The sequence below is a fragment of the Apodemus sylvaticus genome, chromosome 6 (assembly GCF_947179515.1).
Source record: "Apodemus sylvaticus chromosome 6, mApoSyl1.1, whole genome shotgun sequence".
NCBI classification, from domain to species: domain Eukaryota; kingdom Metazoa; phylum Chordata; class Mammalia; order Rodentia; family Muridae; genus Apodemus; species Apodemus sylvaticus.
In genome coordinates this window covers 134,781,146-134,797,782 of record NC_067477.1, presented here as the reverse complement: position 1 = coordinate 134,797,782, position 16,637 = coordinate 134,781,146, and the positions used below count along the sequence as shown (strand labels likewise).

General features: G+C 46.7%; 1 non-coding gene across 1 annotated transcript; it reads left to right on the top strand.

Moving 5' to 3' along the window:
* The first annotated feature begins 14,786 nt into the window (after nucleotides 1-14,786).
* Nucleotides 14,787-14,891, top strand: LOC127688099 (U6 spliceosomal RNA). The gene has a single exon (XR_007978555.1). It is a non-coding gene; the product is annotated as a U6 spliceosomal RNA (small nuclear RNA).
* Nucleotides 14,892-16,637: the final 1,746 nt, after the last annotated feature.

Here is a 16,637-nt window from a genome sequence, read left to right as displayed (position 1 = left end):
CAGTCCCTGGCCTTTTCTCAATATCTAGAACATCTGGGTTTCCAGAATGGAGACTGCACGATGTGAGACACACAGACATGAGCACGTACGTGCTAAGAACAGTAAACCTTTCAGAAATGGCTGCAGTGATCACAATCTAAATGCTCCAAACTTTCGGAGACAAGGGCCACTCATGCAATGTTGGTCAAGCTGAATCTAGTTAGCTTAAATCCTGTTCCCAATCATTGTGCTGAACCCCTCCTGCCTATATCTTTTCTACACTAAAGAAACATAAAAGAAGCCCAAAGAAGCAGGGAGGAAATAGTGCATGCTTTTAAACCCAGCACTTGGGAGGCAGAGGCAGAGGCAGGTAGATCTCTGAGTTCAAGGCCAACCTCTAGATCGAGGTTCAGGACAGCCAGGGATACAAAGAGAAACTCTGACTCCAAAAACTGAAAAAAAAAAAACAAAACAAAACAAAGCATCATCATCATCATCATCATCATCACTACCACTACTACCACCATTACCACCACCACCACCAACACAACAACATAAAACCCTAAAACCCCCAAACAAAACAACAGCAAAAAAACAAAGAAGCAAATGGAGCCCAGAGTGGACACAGGCCATGTTCAAGCAAACTTTTCCCCTTTCACTTGGTGAAGCCAAGAGTAGTAGTTTTAGAGGCCCCTCTCCTCGGGTGGCAAGTGGGGTGTAGGCCTCACGCCTCAGGGGCTCATAGATCTCTGGTGGTGTTGGGAAGGGAAGAACGCCAGCCCAAGCTGGGGTTCCTCCCTAGGCCAGGCCCTTCCTGCTCACTTCTGGTGCCATCTTTCCCTCAGAATGACGAACCTCACACTGGTCTGGCCGTCTTCTCTCCCACTAGACCATCTGCAGCACCAAGTCACTCACCAGCTACCCCACCAAAATCAGAGCCAGGAGGAGGCTCCTAGTGTCTTTCAGTGCTGTGGAGACAGTGAGTGGCCATTGTCCTGGCTACTTTCTTGTCACCTTGACCAAAGCAATTTCTGGGAAGAGGCATTACAATTGAGAAAACACCTGTCCACAAGTCGTTAAGGCCTTTCATCGATTAATAATTGATATGGGACGGTCCGTGACACTCAGGGTAGTGCCGCGCCTCGACAGACAATCCTGGGTGGAATAAGAGAGTGGGCTGAGAAACTTCTGGGGAGAAAACTGGTCAGCAGCCCTCCACCATCTTTGTCTCTAGATTTCTGCCTTTATGATAGACCATAAACTGTAAGCTGAAACAAACCCAATCCTTCCCAAGTTGCTTTTGATCATGGTGTTTATCACAGCATTAGAAAGCAAACTAAGATCCATCCATGCTCTGGTGGGAGCTCAAGTGCCAGGTCTCAGCTGTGTAGGCTTTAGGGCAAAAGATCTTTTAAGAAAGCCATTTTTATGGTGCAAGGCAAAGTCCAGAGTCAGGCAAAATGGCTGTGATAAATGACAACAGACGCGTTAACAGGGGTCTTTCAAGACTTCTTAATGGTTTTAAAGCTAATGTCTTTTTCAAAACTTAACATCTAAGCTTCCCTACATACACCATACTCTCTCACCACAGCGTCCTTGTAAAGCAAACATGGCTGAGGACAATTACCTACAATTGGTCAATGAGGCAGCTGAAGGCTCTGCTGGAATCAGGGCCTCACCCAGTCTTGGAGACTGAGTCACAGTTAAAGCCAGGAGTAGAACTGAGGTTTTGTTTCTCTACTGATGACAAAGACATTATCCTGTTTACAATGGTGTCATGTGAGGTGTGTGTGTGTGTCTCCAAATTACATTCATTTTGGCCAATTAAGTGTCACAACTTTCTGCAAGGATGTAAAATGTTCCTTTTGCCATGGTCTGAAGAGATACTGTAATTGATTGGCCAAGATGATGAGTACCATGACTTAGCCACAAGTATTTCATAGGCTTCTGAGGCAAATATTATTTATCTATTTATTTATAGTTATTATGGTTGATCACCGATTAATGTGGTCAAGATTCCTACAGCAGTGTGTGCATTGTCAGTGACCTGTGTCCTAGGAGTAACCTTTCTCTGGAAAAAGCATAAAGGCATCTGCACAGGCCGCACCTTGCCTGGCGATGACAGCACCAAGATGGGGTGTAGCCCAATCCTTATGAGCCACCTGTGTGGAAGGAGTACTATGCTCATGCTACTTGGTCATGCTGGTTAGTTGGCTGCACAGATAACCCAGCTTACTCTGTAAGTTTTTGAAGGATTCTGATCTAGAACCTTCTAGTCCCCATATGGAGTTTGAAGTAAGAAAAAAAGTCCTCTGTGGGGCAAGGCTTTCCTGGTTGGTTGGTCTCACCCATGGGTAGGAGGACCTAGGCATCCACCCTGGGGTGGATCCTTTACAGCCAGGGATCCTTTAAAGTAGACAGAATTTAGACGGCAGTTCCAAATACCACCATGTTCCAAACGTGTGGGTGTTGTATGGCCTGGTCTGATAGTTGTCTTCATAAACTCGAGAATTATGTGTCTAAGTGAAAGTTTTCCAACATTTAAATACCAACTCAAAAAAAAATTAAACACTACAGAAAGTAAGCGCTGCGTCTCTATGGCAACATGAAACTTACTTTTATTTTTCACAACTTTACTATGTTCAAAAATTTCAAACCTAGGAAAGTTGGAAAAATAATAGAGTGATTATCCCTGCCTCCTACACTACAGCCACTTTTGGCTGGCATTTTACACAGACACACACAGACACGCAAACACACACACACCCTTCCCACATTCCCCAACACTCATACTTCCTTTTTGGTTAAATGGATTGAAACTATCAACACCACACTAGGTGGGGTGGTTCACATGCCTTCAGTCCCAGCACTCGGGAGGCCACCCTGGTCATACACACCTACCTTCTTTGCCTTTTAGAACATTTTAGAAGAGTCCCCGCTGGCCATTTGAAGGTGGAGTCTGGATTCTCCTTCAGCTGTTTTTGGCACAAACACTGCAGAGATGAAGTCGTGTCCTTCCGAGTAGCATTGCAGGAGACAAATGCAACCCATTTACTCTCTGGCAAGTGAGGCCAGGTCAAGGTGGTTTCCACAGGCAAACAGTCAACCCAGTTCCCTCGGAAAGTAAGAAGTCACCTATGCAGTGGCGTTTGAGGGTGTCACCTCTGGTTTATTTGGCATCCTTGAAGGTGTTTTGAGAATACGTAAAGTGTCACGGGTGTAAGAACAAGGTGGCCAGGTGCCTGTGCCTGCTGCTGGTCGCTGCACGGTGGGGGGTGGGGTGGGGAAAACATCAGTGTCCATTTGAAGTAAAGACTGCATTTGCCACAGAAACAGAGAATTGCCCATCCAAAATATGCAGACACACTAATTTAAGTGCACTGGATTGCAGGTGTACAGGCTGGACACCTTGCATTATATCAGTACACTTCCACTGGGTGTGCAAAATAATACAGGAGCTCAAATGTAGCTAGAGTGGGAGGACCCCACTTCTCATCCTGGACCTCAGTTTTCTCATCTGTACAGTGGACTGATCTAAAGTTGTCTCCTAATGTCCATTTTAGCTGCACCTTTTTAGATGATCAAATACCTTTGATTTGCTGTACACTGTCCCATGCTGTAGAGGCAGTGCTTATGTTTTGTCATTTAAATTATCAGAAGCTCCGGTTTTTCACAGGAGGAATCTTATGCTGAAGAGGTTTATGAAGCGTCCCACAACCACATGCCTAGGAATACAAGTGATGTGAATCAGGCGTGAATCTTGGTGTGAGTTAGGTCAAGGGCAGTATACTTCAAGACACACAGAGAGAGAGAGGGGGGGAGGGGGAGCAGACATACACACACATACACATACACACACACACAGAGAGACAGAGAGAGAGAGACACAGAGAGAGAGACAGAGAAAGAGAGAGAGACACAGAGAGAGAGTTTTTGTTAGAGTATTATGGTCCTGGGAGAAAACACCTTGCTGTTCTGAGAAGTGAGTGGATGATCATGGCGTCTTGGTATTTTCAACCCATTTGACCAAAAAAAAAGTATGAATACACCAAAGGAGAAGAAAATAAGATTATATGAAAGAATAAGTAGATTTGTAAGTTACACCACTGAAGGAGGGTTAAGTAAAGGAGTTAAGGGTATTCACGCAATCCTTTTGTTTTTTCAGTCTTCTTTTAAAAAAAAATATATTTATTTACTTATTTTTATTTATATGCGTATACTGTAGCTGTCTTCAGACACACCAGAAAAGGCCATTGGATTCCATTACAGATGGTTATGAGCCCCGATGTGGTTGCTGGGAACTGAACTCAGGACCTCTGGAAGAGCAGTCAGTGCTCTTAACCACTGAGCCATCTCTCTAGTCCTTTCTCAGCCTTCATAGATTTGAAAAAAATTTTTTAAGATTTATTTATTTATTATATGTAAGTACACTGTAGATATCTTCAGACACCCCGACAAGGGTGTAGGATCACATTACTAATGGTTGTGAGCCATCATGTGGTTGCTGGGATTTGAACTCAGCACCTTCAGAAGAGCATTCAGTGTTCTTCTCTGAGCCATCTCTCTGGCCCTAGGTTTGAAATTTTTGACCACAATAAAGTTGTGAAAAATAAAAATAAATTGTGTGTTGGCCATGAAAATGTAGCCCTCAAGTGTTAGAGTGGTGTTTCTGAGCCAGTATTTAAGGAGCTGAAAGAAGGCCTGGCTCTGGGTGTCTCCAGGACGTCACCAGGCACCGAGCGAGGGCTGTGAGCGGCTCAGTGGGTCACTCCCTCGGAGCAGTCACAGCCTGCAATCCTAACAGGCTGGCCTTCCTAGGAAGGAGTGGAAAGCTTCGGAAGTGAGGCCCAGTCCCTCGGGCATGTGTCTGGGAATCTGACTTGTGGTGGGTTCTCCCTGCCTCTCTGCTTCCTTGCTCTATGAAGCGAGTTTCACTCTACCACAAACTCAGCCCCTCTCTTCTCCTGCCCAGAGCAAGAGATCTCTGAAACGAGTTCCAGGACAGCCAGGGCTACACAGACAACCCCTGCCATCCACACACACACACACACACACACACACACACACACACACAGAGAGAGAGAGAGAGAGAGAGAGAGAGAGAGAGAGAGAGAGAGAGAGAGAGAGACCTGTAAAACAATGAGTCAAAATAAATGTTTCCAGTGTTTCTCCAATGAATGTATTTCAGAATGGACAAGTATTCCCAGTGCAAGGGACGGGTGTGGCCGGCAGCTTTGGGAGCAGAGTTCCTTCAAGAATCCAGTGGCAGTGATCACTGCATAACAGTGCCTGCACTAAATGTCCCAAAGAATGCATTTTAACATGACAAATTTTACATTGTATGAATTTTCCATTAATGTTTGAAAGTCTCAAAAGCAAACAAGCATACAAACAAAACCAAGCCCGCCTTTCTTTGTGCCAACTTTAGAGATGAAGTAAATTTTAATTACAGATATGAGATTTGTGGATAAATGTCAGCCTTATTATTCTTCATTAAAAAATTGAAGCTTGGAAATAACCTAAATGCCCAATAATAGAGAATGAATAACCTAAATTCATTCAGCTCTCATCTGAGCTGACAGACGAGAGACTGTTGTGGAACTGTTCCCGCTCTGGTCTTAGAAGCTCTTTGATGGGGCAGGAAACTGGGAGCTGGGATTGCGAGCACACATTGCTCCTGTTGGGGAGCTCGGCCCAGTTCCCAGGACCATGGCACAAGCCTCACAACCACCTGTAACTCCACCTCTGGGGAATCTCAACCCCTCTTTTACATTCTGTGGGCACTCCACTCTTGTGTGCAAGTGCTTGTGAGTGTGCACACATGTGGATGCACACATACTTAAAAATAATAGATATAAGTAATTGTAGCACGGAGAGAGCAGAGGCAAGCAAGTCTCCGAGTTCATGGCCAGCCTGACAGAGATAGTGAGTTGCAGAGCATCAAGGGCTGCAGAGTGAGACACTGTCTCTCAAAACAAAAACAAAAACAAGCACACGGACCAAGCAACCTCCACACATGGAGTGTGCTTGTTGTATACTAACTGTGGAAAAGGCAGAGGATGTAGCACACTCAGAGAACACGTGTGCATACTCAGAGAAGGAGAAGGCACTGCGCACACTCTTAGAGGACATGTGTGCACACTCAGAGAACACATGTGCACACTCATAGAAGGAGAAGGCACTGTGCACACTCTTAGAGGACATGTGTGCACACTCAGAGAACACATGTGCACACTCATAGAAGGAGAAGGCACTGTGTACACTCTTAGAGGACATGTGTGCACATTCATAGAAGGAAGGCACCGTGCACACTCATAGAGGACACATGTGCATACTCATAGAAGGAAGGCACTGTGCACACTCATAGAGGACACGTGTGCACACTCAGAGAACACGTGCACACTCATAGAAGGAGAAGGCACTGTGCACACTCTTAGAGGACACGTGTGCACACTCATAGAAGGAAGGCACTATGCACACTCATAGAGGACACATGTTCATACTCATAGAAGGAAGGTACTGTGCACACTCATAGAGGACACGTGTGCACACTCATAGAAGGAAGGCACTGTGCACACTCATAGAGGACACATGTGCACACTCATAGAAGGAAGGCACTGTGCACACTCATAGAGGACACGTGTGCACACTCATAGAAGGAAGGCACTGTGCACACTCATAGAGGACACATGTGCACACTCATAGAAGGAAGGTACTGTGCACACTCATAGAGGACACGTGTGCACACTCATAGAAGGAAGGCACTGTGCACACTCATAGAGGACACGTGTGCACACTCATAGAAGGAAGGCACTGTGCACACTCATAGAGGACACATGTGCACACTCATAGAAGGAAGGTACTGTGCACACTCATAGAGGACACGTGTGCGCACTCATAGAGGGCATGTGTGCGCCCCGGACGTGGAAATGTGGAAGCCCATATCAGCTAGTGAAAGCACAGACAGTTTGTTATCTTTTTTACACTTTTCTTGTGTAGTTCAAGTTTTCTCTAGCAAACATTTGCTACTTTTCTCATTAAAAAAAAAAGTACAGTGAAAGTTACTCAAACAAATTTAGCCTAGTTTTCCCTGCACTGGCTCTGGCTCTGGGCATAGTTCCCAGGGCTTCTTCTCCCCTCCCCCACCACCCTGCCCAGATAAATAACAAGCAGATAAATATTTCAAAGGTCCTCCTCTCAGTTGCTGCCCAATCCCAGCAGCAAATTAAAGGGACACTGCCCTGCTCAGAAGCCCAGATCTTGATGTGGCCCTGAATCTCTCCATCTTTATGAGAGGGCCTTGTAGGAATCTGACAGGCATTAAAGGAAACAGCTGCTACTATGGGATGAGGAGTATGGTATGGTATGGTATGGTATGGTATGGTATGGTATGGTATGGTATGGTATGGGGGAGGGAGACATGGATGCAAAAGGCCCTCCTGCTCAGTACTAAGGTGTCTCATTGTAAGGGTTATCAGTAATTTACACTTCAGAGAGCTTAGTGTGTCTCTTTGCAGACAATGAATTGATAGGGCAAGAGGCAGTCACATTCCCAAGAATGACAGTCATTCTTTGCACTCTTGGATTCTGACTCTTGGGGAATCGACTTTTAATAGTATACACAATTAGCAAGGATCATGTTAGGGATTTTAGGGACACGGACTCTCTGAACACTGCGAAGATCCAGGAAACTTTAACAAAATAGACTGATGCCCCACACCACCCTTAGAGATCTGGATAGCATTGGCCTTGAGTTGAACCAGATGAAATATTTTTTGAGACAGTGTATGTATGTAGCGAAAGCAAGGATGTTTAACTTCTGAGCCTCCTGCCTCTGCCTCCCAAGGGCTGAGATCACAGGGGCACACCACACCCAGTTTGTCCCATGCTGAGGATTAAACTCAAGGCTTTCTACATACCAGGCAAGAACTCTTCCAAAGAAATTGCATGCTTGACCCTCAACCAGATATTTTCTTAACATATACACACGTCACTCCCAAGATTCCAGCCAGGGTTGAGAGGAACCCTCTCTGTTGTTTTTAGAGTAATTTAACTGATTAACTAAGACAGGCAGTGTGGAGCATGCCTGTAATCCCAGCATTCCAGAGGCAGAAGCAGTGGCAAGAAGATGTCTGCCTTCAAGACCAGCCTGGACTACAAAGGGAATTCCAGGACAACCAGGGATACACAGAGAAACCCTGTCTAAAAAACTAAAACCAAAGCAACAACAAAACCCGATTAAGTGTGTAGGGGGGGGGGCGTCTGTGCTGTGTGTGGAAATCAGAAGAGAGCTTGCAGGAGTCAGTTCTCTGAGTCCTGGGGATTAAACTCAAGTACTCAGGCTTGGGCAGGCACACTTCATCCATTGGACCATCCCATAGCCTGCGCCAAGTGTAATTTAAAGAGTGCTCCTAATAAAAATATTCAGACACAATTAACAGTAAGCATTTTTTTTTATTCTGAGGACTAATTTAGTATTAAAAAGATGTGCCTTACCCTTGAGCATACGCAAAGGCCGTGGCTAGGAACAGGCCTGAGGAAGTGAGAGGAAGTGAGTGTCAATGCTATTTATAACATCAAAGATTTGGAGACGAGATTTTCATGTGTTGTTTTTGATCCTCTGAAACCTGGAAGCAGTTGAGATTGGTCAGGAAAGCAAGTAGGCAAAAAATTTTAGACTTGGGCCCAAGGATGGAAGTCTCTGTGTGAGTTTGGTGCCTTCTGTTTACAAACCAAAGAGGAGTTATTTGGGTTTGCTCCAGAACAAGTTTTTTTGTTTTTTTGTTTGTTTTTTAGGATACAGAGACATGAAGAACAGGAAACAACCTCAAATGTACTGAAGTCCACAGCTGGGGAGGCTGAGCTGCCAGCAAAATCTGTTTGCCGGGCATGGTGGCGCACACCTTTAATCCCAGCACTTGGGAGGCAGAGGCAGGCGGATTTCTGAGTTCGAGGCCAGCCTGGTTTACAGAGTGAGTTCCACGACAGTCAGGGCTACACGGAGAAACCCTGTCTCAAGAAACCCTGTCTCAAAAAACCAACCAAACAAACAAACAAAAAACCAAAAAAACCAACCCTCTCTGTTCAGGAATGGCATACCCGTGGTGACAGGTATCCCCTTACCTTAGCCACAGACACCTCGGCTATTAGGGAGCCTGGGTCACCCTCTTCCTCCTGTGTTGCATCTACTGCCGTGGGTTTTTGAGCCTTTTGTTGTTTGTTCTAAGAAACTGGACACTGTTTAGTCACCAAAGACATTGCATCGGGCCTTTGGGTTGGGACCCCTCTGAGAACTGAACAACCATTTCACAGGGGTCACCTGAGACCATCAGAAAATAAGGACACACCAAGCACAGCTTTCCACACAACAGAAGGAGGGAATACAGAGTTCTGGGCCGAGGAAGCTTGGGGTGTGCTTGTTGTGGTGAGGAATAGCAAAGACATGAAGCTGGAGCACACAGCGGGGAGAGGGAGAGCCTGGGAGGGAGGTCCTAGTGAGCTTAGGGTTGCCAGGGCAGAGGGGTGACTGAAATGGTCTTCATTGTTGTTATTCTTTCACAGACAAACGTCTTATTGGCACATATTATCAATGTACCTAGTGATGGGTTTGGTAATGACAGCTTCTGTCAAACATATCGTGTACCTTGACCATTTCCACCCACACAATTTTTGTAGCTCACACCTCAGTGGCACAAAGATAAAGAAGGGCACCCTGGAAGTGGGGTCAGGCTACAAACCCCGAAGTCCACCCCCAGTGACATACTTCCTCCAGCAAATTTCCACATCCTAAAGCTCCACAGCCTCCTCAAACCCTGTCACCGACCGGGACCAAGTGCTCAGTACCTGAGCCTACGAGAGACCGCTCGCTCAAACCCCACCTCAGCTCAAGTCCAGACTTCACGTTAGGGTTTTCATTTTGAGCTGAGTGCTCGCTGGGCCTTGCCCTGCCTACTTTTGTTTTGGGAAGACTTGGGCTGCTGGTGTGATGCCATGGGGAGGCTGTTGCTGGCCTCTGAGTAGAACCAGGTGATTTGGGAGTGGGCGGTAGGAGTTGAGAAAGTTGCTGAAGGATTACTGGGTGGACGAGTGGAGTGAATTAAAGGTCTTAAGGATGACTACAAGAGAAATTAAGAATGGCTGCCGGCTTTGCCTTTGATTTATTGGAAAGGTTACTAAAATGGAGAACTACTAGAGAGTATAGAACAGGGAATAAATGGAGAAAATACACATACACATGTACGTGCACATACAAGCACACATACACACATGCACACACACAATCACATACACATACACATGCACATACAAGCACATACACACACATGCACACACACCCATTCACATTCACACACACATGCACACACATATTCACATACACATACACAGGCACATACAAGCACACATACACACATGCACATACACATACATATGCATATACCCATACACACACACACACACACACACATACACATATACAAATTTGGTTGCAAATGCTATCTCCAAGTGGACATTCCAAGCAAGACTCGAGTTATGAGTGGCATTCAGAAGAAAGGCCTGGACTGATGCATACATTTCGGGATCATCAGCCTCTACACAGCTAAACCTGGGACTGGTTGCAGTCAACCAGAGAGGGAGCATGGACAGAGAAGATAAAGAAGCACCCACAAGGATGCTAATGCTTATTCCTAAAGCACAGGCTCTCCATGCTCTTCCCAGCCCCATTCCACGCAGACCTCCACTCTGCAGTGGACAGGAGGTGGGTGTGGTTTTCATGATGGTTTTTATTTTAGACTTGAGGCCACAGATGTTGGAAACCCGACCAAAGGTAGACAGGAAGCTGGAATTAGGATACAGGTATCAGACCCAAGGCCTATAATCATGATTACAGCAGCCTACCTGGGTGGCCAGTAGGCTCTGAACCCTGAGTTACTATCAGAAGATATTTTGTCTACCCGAGTTCAGGATGAGTCATATGTGCTACCCATGTGGACACAAGGCGGATCTTCCCAGAGATCTCCCTGGAGAGCATCATCGGGGCACTTTGACCAGGCAAGAAATCTACTCTAGGCTTCAAGGGGCTGAGAGAGTGACTCACCGCAGTATATGGAGGATTGTCAGGATCTGGGATCCGGGTGACACTCACTTCCTGCCCAGACCCTGAGGATTCCATCCCAGCAAAGAACAGTCGGGAAGACAAGATTCCCAAAGGAGTAGCTCAGAAGGGCACACGTCTTTTCTTTTTGCTTTCTTTCTTTCTTTCTTTCTTTCTTTCTTTCTTTCTTTCTTTCTTTCTTTCTTTCTTTCTTTTTGTTTGTTTGTTTATTTATTTATTTTGGATTTGTTTTTTTTTTTTTTTTTGAGACAGGGTTTCTCTGTATAGCCCTGGCTGTCCTAGAACTCACTCTGTAGACCAGGCTGGCCTCGAACTCAGAAATCTGCCTGCCTTTGCCTCCCCAAGTGTTGGGATTAAAGGTGTGTGCCATCACTGCCTGGCTTGAAGGGCACACTTCTAACAAGGGCATTTGTGGTGCTCCTGAGAGCTCTGTGGAGAAAAGAGTCTTCATACTCAGCTCCAAAGACTTCTTTCTCCCTTCCAGTGACCAAGTCAGCCATTGGTAGCTTTCTGTCTCCTTTCGCTCTTCCCTGGCCCACTATCCGTCACTGACGCACTTGGAAAAAGTGAGAAATTACTTAATAAAGAACTGCCCTGGGGAAATGAGCAGGTAATAGGCTTTAAAGAAATAATTTAATCTCATGCTTCATTTAGTAAGAACTATGTCCACAGTCCTGCCACCAGTAAGAAAGATAGACAGCAGATGGGGGTGGGGCACGGACAGGGACACAGGGACTGTCTGCCAGGGGAGCGTTCTGGTTAAGTGAAGTTTTCCTTTCCGTGTGTATGTGGCGCCGTGCCAAGGAGAGCCATGCCCTGTACAGTGAAGCAGGCCCTGGGACTCAGGCCAGGCTGATGCCAATCCTAGAGCTAGCATGAGACATGTGACTGTGGGTAAATGATTTCATGCTTCTCAGCATTGCATGCAAGGAAAAGGAGGTAACAATGCACACTTAACTTTTTCCGTGTGTGTGTGTGTGTGTGTGTGTGTGTGTGTGTGTGTCTATGTGTGCATGTGTGTATGCAGGTGTACATGTATGTGTGTGCCCAGGTATTATGTTAACTGTGGTAGACAAGACCAAGCATTATTTAGGAACTCTACAGGCTACAGCAAGAAGAAATGGCAGGGTAGGGGCCAGTTGAGAATGAGGCTGGGAAACCTTTTTTTTTTTTTTTTTTTTTTTTTTTTTTTAGGAATGCAATTGGCGATGGATGGTGTGGCTCAGAACCCTTGGATGGATGGGTTCCTGTCCTGCGGATAACTTCTATCTCCTTTCAGCCTCCCAGAACAGGGGCCAAGCAGAAATCAAAGCTGCACTGAGCAGGCCTTGGGCAAGAGGTGGTTGCAGTAAGATGCATAAGCGTAACAAGGCTTCCTACATCCCTAGGCTACTCCGAGGTCTAGGAACCATCATTCCGGCTGGAGAGTGTGAAAGAAACTCAGACTGGTAGAAAAGGCCACAGAAGCGAGTCTGCAGGGTAAGATGGGCAGCTAAGGGATGGGAGACACGTGACGACTCCCCGCCCACTTCCCCAGGAGGCCAGGTCACAACGCCATTAGCCAATGTTTAGGCTGCTGCTTCTATGGGAACGTCCATGGGCTGGGCCAGATATCACACCGCAGTCCTCGCCCCTAACTGAGCCAGGTGAAGAATCTGGAAGCTTCCTGGGGAGGCTGAAGGCTGGCGAGACAGGGGAGTTACAAGGTGTGGTTTGTATCTTTCAAACCGTTTTCTCCCAAGACTTACCCCAGGGTACTGTGAAGAGCACAACCACGAGGCTGCCCCAGGCTGATAGGAATGACTTAACCTGGGAAGCGGAGAGCAATCTGCAGTCAACGACACTCCAGCTCCCAGCCCCCATCGCTTTAGCACCATTTTCTTGGATTAAATGGCGCCTGGCCTCATATTCACTGTGCATTAGAGGTGAGGTTAGACCAGTGAAGGTAAAATGGGAGGAGGTGAGGTTAAACCGGTGCTGGTAAACTGGGAGCAGGCCAGCTGCCTTCTGTTCCTCGGTCTCCTTCCACGTTCAAAGGCCGAGGCGTTCCCTTCTCAGGTGGGAGTCCAAATGGAGTTTCTCTCTCTGGGACGTCGAGGGTAGAAGGAACCAGACCAAGGGGGCGGCTACTACACGGAGTAAGCACTGGCTAACTACATGGTGTGGCTAGTGCCACAGCATTTTACTGGCCCTGGCCACAAAATATTTTATGGCTGCGTTGAAACAGAGATGACCATCATCCAGACTGGATTTGATATTATATATATTTATCACTATTATGTTATTTTCTTCCTCTCATAGCAAGATAAATTAGAAATGAAGCAATTTTATGAGAATTTGAATACAGCGTGCTGAGCTCTGCCTGATGGGACAGTCCCTTCATCCTAGAGGAGGGTGAGTTCAAAACACGCCCACGCTACACTGCAGGGTGAGTTCAAGATGAATTCAGTAAGATCCTGCCTCAAGCCGGCAGCAGTGGTGGCGCACGTCTGTAATCCCAGCACTCTGGGAGGCAGAGGCAGGCAGAGGCAGGCAGATTTCTGAGTTCGAGGCCAGCCTGGTCTACAGAACGAGTTCCAGGACAGCCAGGGCTATACAGAGAAACCCTGTCTCGGAAAAAAACCAAATCCAAAAGAAACAACAACAACAAAACCAAAATAATAATAATAATAAAAAGATTCTGCCTCAAAAATATGAAGTGAAGAAGGCTGGGGTGGGTCTCCCATGCCCACCAAGGCTTGAGATTTTATTCTAAGCACCGTATAAACAAAAGAAAAAACAAATAATAAATATCCAGGGTTCTAGGTATTACTTATGCTGTGACTAAAGACTAAATTGGGTGGGGGTTGTGGTCTTCAGGTGCCTGAAGCTTGCTTTGCCCACCTTAAGGTTTATTCATCCCCATAGCTCAAGTCTTCGGAAGCCTGCAAGGTCTATGGTCTGGCTTCCTAACAGCATAGTTGCTTCCTGACACAGCAGCCAACATCCCCTCCATCAAAAACAAAGGAGCCCAGGCTCACATGGGAAGCCGCTGGAGAATGTCACAGAGGAAAACCAAGAAAAAGTAGAAGTTCTATGCTTGGGCGGTTTCTATGACATGCGCAGCAGCTGGTAACTAGTAGGATGGTCAAAGCAAACTGGAAAGGGATAAACTGGAAAAGCAAACTGAGCGAGACCCGAGCAGTGTTTCTGCCTCCTTCCTTTTTGGAAGGAAAGATAGGAAATAGGGTTTTATGTTAGAAAAGCTAAATATCTGGATACCTGGAGTTAGCAGAAGAAAAGTCAAACTGGAAAAAAAGAAAAAGAAAACTTATGAAATAATAGATAAACTTTCGGAACTAACTGAAGGAGCAACCTCAGGTAGAACAGAGTCGGGCAGAAGAGGAAATCAAACCCATCTAGGATATAGGGGAATTTTAAATTACCATAGGCAAATATTCTCAAAGCCTGGAGAAATCACCAAGGAGCCAGGTTATAAAATTAATAAGCAAAAGCCAGTGGTGTTTGTTTTGTTTCTTTCTGTTTTGTTTCTTTCTGTTTTGTTTGTTTTGGTTTTTTTTTTTTTTTTTAAGACAAGGTCTTATAACCTTGGCTATCCTGAAACTTACCATGTAGACCAGGCTGGCCCTGAACTCACAGAGATCCCCCCTGTGAAAGCTAAGGAAAGCTATCACCCTCTGGCGATACACAGTACTGCTCTGGACCACAGTGCACGCACTACAGTCTGAACAAAACAGAAAAGATGAGCTTGGTCCCTGTGCAAGGATGCTGTGTGATTGTGTGAAGCACCCCGTGTTTCCAAAGTGAAGACTGCGCTGAGACCAGAGTTTGTTGACAGTGCTGGCTGTTCAGATATGTGAGCATTTCAGAACTGAACAAGACAAGGAGAGGAAGGGCCAGGGGACCAGCGCTAAGTTGATTTTGTGATGACGACAATAAAACCATGAGATTATTATATTCACTTAAAAAACACAAAACAAAGTGTGTCATTGTAACTATCTGAAGTCTATAGCTTGATAGGATGCATTCATAATTGTCAACCGCCCTCCAAAGCCACCACTGTAGCCCTTCACCTTGTAAACATGGAAGCCAGACCCAGGCCTAGGGTTTTCAGGCTCCCCTCCCCCAGCCTGTCAGTCACCACTCTTTCTGTCTCTCCTTTGGACTAACCTAAGTCCTCCTATGAGCAGAGTTATACGGCAAGGACCTTTTGGGCCAAAAGTACATTTGAATAAATGAAAGTCAGAGACTCCAAACAGCACCGTCTTCTACCTCATTCAAGTTAAGGGATGAGGGGAGAAGTGTCTCTCTTCAGAGTACTGGCTCATTCAAAAGAGAGAAGTCCCCTGTCAGCAACCTCTGACAGGAGCCGTGCCATTCCACACTTAGGGAGCACCATCACGTCTGTAGATCACATCTGCCGATGGCACTGCTATGCTCACAGGCAGTGCACCCCAGCACCTCCTCCTCTGTTGAGGGAGGTCTCAGACAAGGGACAGCATCATCACCTTCGGCACATGGGACTCTTTGAGGACACCTTCTCCATCCTCCAGCTCTTCCTGACGACTGCTCTGTGCTGTCTTCCCGCCCTCCTGTCCCTCCAGATGAATGAAACTCAGCCTTGTCCCATCTGTGGGCAGCTAATGTAGCACTAAGATTCCCTCCGTGTGCCTACTGTTTGCTCTATCTTTGGCTCTCTACTGGCCAAGAGGAAATAATATTTCCCAGCAGCTATTGGCCTCAAATGCTAGGCTTCTCAGAAGCCATGCCTCAGGGCAGATATTGTCAGGTGGGAGGAGATGTTACAGACCAGACTCTCGGCTACAGTCATACACCGGGGCCCAGTTTCCACATGGGGTTGGCCCCACCTACTCTAGGCCTCAGTGTGAACAGGCTTTCTGGCTCAACTGGAAGGACCACATAGTTCTGTGGATAGCCCAGAAAGAAGATGAGTGGATGAGACCCTCTCCCCTCTCCCCTCCTCTCTTCCCTCTCCCCTCCTCCCTTCCCTCTCCCCTCTCTCTCCTCTTCCCTCTCCTCTCTTTCCCCTCCCCCTTCCCCCTCTCTCCTCTAGCCCCTCTCCCTCCTTTTTCCTGTCCTACTCCCCCTGCTCCCCTCCCCCTCTTCCCTCTCCTCTCTCTCCACTCTCTTCCCTCCCCCTTCCCCCTCCCCCTTCCCTTTCCTCTTTTTCCTCTCCCCTCTCTCCCCTCTCCCCTCTCTCTCCTCTCCCCCTTCCTCTTTTCCCCCTTCCCTTCTCCTCTCTCTCCTCTCTCCTCTCTCTCCTCTCCCCTATCTTCTCTCTCCCACTTCTCTGCCCTGGCTGAGTTAAGCCCAGGACACTGGGACAGAGGAGGCGGGTTGGCTAGAGGGAAGGTGAATCATTGTTGCTTTCAGCCGATGGCTGTCCCAACTACAGAGACATCCCTTGGTACAGCTAGGCAATGGCTGCGCAGGGTTTCTCTGCTGAAGCAGGCAGCTTTCCCACTAAGGCCAGCAAGAAGAAAGGCACAGAAGGCCAGAACTCCAAGGGATGGCAGGAAAACAAC